Source organism: Polypterus senegalus, unplaced genomic scaffold (genome assembly GCF_016835505.1).
Source record: "Polypterus senegalus isolate Bchr_013 unplaced genomic scaffold, ASM1683550v1 scaffold_8945, whole genome shotgun sequence".
Classification (NCBI taxonomy): domain Eukaryota; kingdom Metazoa; phylum Chordata; class Cladistia; order Polypteriformes; family Polypteridae; genus Polypterus; species Polypterus senegalus.
The window spans coordinates 1-3,823 of record NW_024384308.1 but is presented as its reverse complement, the minus strand read 5'-3'; the positions used below and the strand labels follow the sequence as shown (position 1 = coordinate 3,823).

At 43.8% G+C, this 3,823-nt stretch overlaps 1 non-coding gene across 1 annotated transcript; it reads left to right on the top strand.

The window, feature by feature from the left end:
- The first annotated feature begins 288 nt into the window (after positions 1–288).
- On the top strand, positions 289–362 carry trnat-agu. Its single transcript has one exon. It is a non-coding gene; the product is annotated as a tRNA-Thr (tRNA).
- Positions 363–3,823: the final 3,461 nt, after the last annotated feature.

Here is a 3,823-nt window from a genome sequence, read left to right as displayed (position 1 = left end):
GGTGCATTTGAAGAAGATGACTGCTTTTGTCGGTCCGTGTCGCTCTTGCTTTTCAGGGAATAGATGAACGTTTCTCTTCATCGGAGGGCTTCCTTGAGATAATTCAAAACAACATAAGGCAAACTTCCATCTTCCAAAAGCCCTGATCGGGAGGTGCACTTGTTGAAAATGCGTCTACCTATCATTTTTTTTTCTTTTGTTATTGAATTACCAAGAGTTGGACATTTGTTGCATGTTAACTGTCTTTAGGCGTATCAGGTGACAAAGCTAGAGTCTTTTTCGACATCTGGCGCCGTGGCTTAGATGGTTAAAGCGCCTGTCTAGTAAACAGGAGATCCTGAGTTCGAGTCTCAGCGGTGCCTGCAGTTAGTCATACTCTTTCGAGTTGATGTGTCAATTTGGCACTCGATGTTCCTGGAAACTTTGCAAAGAACATGTTAGCTTTGTCCGTTTCAGTGCAGAAGGTGGAGGTGGAGCGCAGCTCTCAGCTTTTATTGTCTTTGCTTTGGCCAGTGAAAGACATAGGGGAAAGCGAAAGCCTGCCTCCGTCGTGTGCGGTAACAGATTGCTCTGTAGGACTGTAACAGATTGCTCTGTAGCAAGGCAGCGATGAAAGAGATCAATTGATGACGATATGAGTTTAGATGAAGTGTCCGTCCTAAATATAGAACTGGCATGATGCGTTACCAGACCAGTGAATTTAAATTTAGGAGGAATGACCAGAAGGATCGGCTTTTGCTCACGTGACACGTTGGCGAGTGGTTAAAGCTTGAACTGCAATCTTGCTATGCACGCTTGTTCGAATCCCACCCTTGTCTTTACTTTAAACCTTAGAGTCAATTTCCTTCCTGCAGCTATTTGTGCCAGCAGATCAAATTCAAAAAGAAAATATTTCGACTGTTCTTAAAGACCCACCTCTAAACTAACGATTGCCTCTTAAGCCTCTGTCTTGTAAACAGGCGATCCTGAGTTCGAGTCTCGGCGTGCCTGCAGTTTGTCATATACTCTTTCGAGTTGATTTTCATCTTGGTACTCGGATGCCTGCAAACTTTGCAAGGAACATTTTAGCTGTCCGTTCAGTGCAGAAGCGAGGTGAGCAGCTCTATTGTCTTTGCTTTGGCCAGTGAAGACATAGAGAAAGCGAGCCTGCCTACTTGTCTGCCGCGTGGGCGGTAACTGATTGCTCTGTAGCAAGGCAGCAATGAAACGAACAATTGATGACCATAAGGGGTTTAGATTAAGTATCCGTCTTAAAATAGAGCATGGCATGATGCGCAGACCAGTGAAATTTAGGAGGGAAAAACCCGAAGGATCGGCTTTTGGCACGTGACAAGTTGGCCGGTGTTAACGATGGATTGCTATTCCATTGTGCTATGACGCTGGGTTGAATGCCAACCTTGTCTTGTCTTTAAACCTTAGAGTTTATTATCCTTCCTGCAGCTATCTGTGCACAGCAGATCAAATTCAAGAAGAAAATTTCAAGCTGCTTCGTTAAACACCCCTCCTCTAAACACAACGATTTCCTCTTAAGGGACTTTTCAGTCTGCAAGACCTGTTGCTCAAAGGCAATATCTTTGTATTGCTTAGAATCAAAAGACCCTTAAAGCATCTGTTTTACAGAGTGAAATGGAAAGTTGACAAGACAGGTTTTGATATGGGACGCCGTGGCTTAGCTGGTTAAAGCACCTGTCTTGTAAAGGGAGATCCTGAGTTTGAATCTCAGCAATGCCTTCTTCACTCTGTTTCCTTGATTTTTCTGCGGTACACGCAGCTGAAACCGTGTCAAAGTGAACTTGAAATTAGACTGTGCACAACCTTGCCTCATACTCTCGTTTTACGTTTTCACTATATTTTGAAGTCCTTAATCGAATTCGACAAAAGAGAATGGAAAACCTGATGAGAAAGGATTTTAGTGCATTTGAAGAAGATGACTGCTTTTGTCAGGGTCCAGCGTGTCCGCTCTGCTTTTCAGGAATAGATGAACGTTCTCTTCATCGGAGGCTTCTTGAGCACTTGAATTCAAAACAACATAAGGCAAACTTCCATCTTTCCAAAAGCCCCTGATCGTGGAGGTGCACTTGTTGAAAATGCGTTCACCTATCATTTTTTTTTTTTCTTTTTGTTATTGAATTACCAAGAGTTGGACATTTGTTGCATGTTAACTGTCTTTTAGGCGTATCAGGTGACAAAGCTAGAGTCTTTTTCTGACATCTGGCCGTGGCAGATGGTTAAAGCGCCTGTCTAGTAAACAGGATCTGAGTTCGAGCCCAGCGGTGCCTGCAGTTAGTCATACTCTTTCGAGTTGATGTTCAATTTGGCCTGGATGTTCCTGAAACTTTGCAAAGAACATGTTAGCTTTGTCCGTTTCAGTGCAGAAGGTGGAGGTGGAGCGCAGCTCTCAGCATTGTCTTTGCTTTGGCCAGTGAAAGACATAGGGAAAGCGAAAGCCTGCCGCTCGCGACGGTACGGTGCTCTGAGTGACGTGTAACAGATTGCTCTGTAGCAAGGCAGCGATGAAAGAGATCAATTGATGACGATATGAGTTTAGATGAAGTGTCCGTCTTAAATATAGAACGGGCATGATGCGTTACTCAGACCAGTGAATTTAAATTTAGGAGGAATGACCAGAAGATCGGCTTTTGCTCACGTGACACGTTGGCGAGTGGTTAAGCGTTGAACTGCAATCTTTGTGCTATGCACGCTTGGGTTCAATCCACCTTGTCTTATCTTTAAACCTTAGAGTCAATTTTCCTTCCTGCAGCTATTTGTGCCAGCAGATCAAATTCAAAAAGAAAATATTTCGATCGATGCTTTCTTAAAAGACCCCACCTCCTCTAAACTCACGATTGCCTCTTAAAGCACCTGTCTTGTAAACAGGCGATCCTGAGTTCGAGTCTCGGCGGTGCCTGCAGTTTGTCATACTCTTTCGAGTTGATTTTCATCTTGGTACTCGGATGTGCCTGCAAACTTTGCAAGGAACATTTTAGCTTTGTCCGTTTCAGTGCAGAACGCGGAGGTGGAGCGCAGCTCTCAGCTTTATTGTCTTTGCTTTGGCCAGTGAAAGACATAGAGGAAAGCGAAAGCCTGCCTACTTGTCTGCCGTCAGTGACGTTAACTGATTGCTCTGTAGCAAGGCAGCAATGAAACAGAACAATTGATGACCATATGAGTTTAGATTAAGTATCCGACTTAAAAATAGAGCATGGCATGATGCGTTACCAGACCAGTGAATTTAAATTTAGGAGGAATAACCAGAAGGATTGGCTTTTGGTGCACGTGACAAGTTGGCCGAGTGGTTAAGGCGATGGATTGCTATTCCATTGTGCTATGACCTGGGTTCAATGCCAACCTTGTCTTGTCTTTAAACCTTAGAGTTTATTATCCTTCCTGCAGCTATCTGTGCCAGCAGATCAAATTCAAGAAGAAAATATTCCGAAGCTGCTATCCGTTAAACACCCCTCCTCTAAACACAACGATTTCCTCTTAAGGGACTTTCTCAGTCTGCGCAACACCTGTTGCTCAAAGGCAGTATCTTTTTCGGTACTTTAGAATCAAAAAAGACTGCCTTAAACATTCTGTTTTACAGAGTGAAATGGAAAGTTGACAAGGCAGGTTTTGATATGGGACGCCGTGGCTTAGCTGGTTAAAGCACCTGTCTTGTAAACGGGAGATCCTGAGTTTGAATCTCAGCAGTGCCTCTTCACTCTGTTTCCTTGGATTTCTTTCTGCAACGACAGCTGAAACCGGGAAAGTGAACTTGAATAGACTGCACAAACCTGTGCCCGCATTAAGTATAACTCTGAATGTTAGTGCATATATTGCC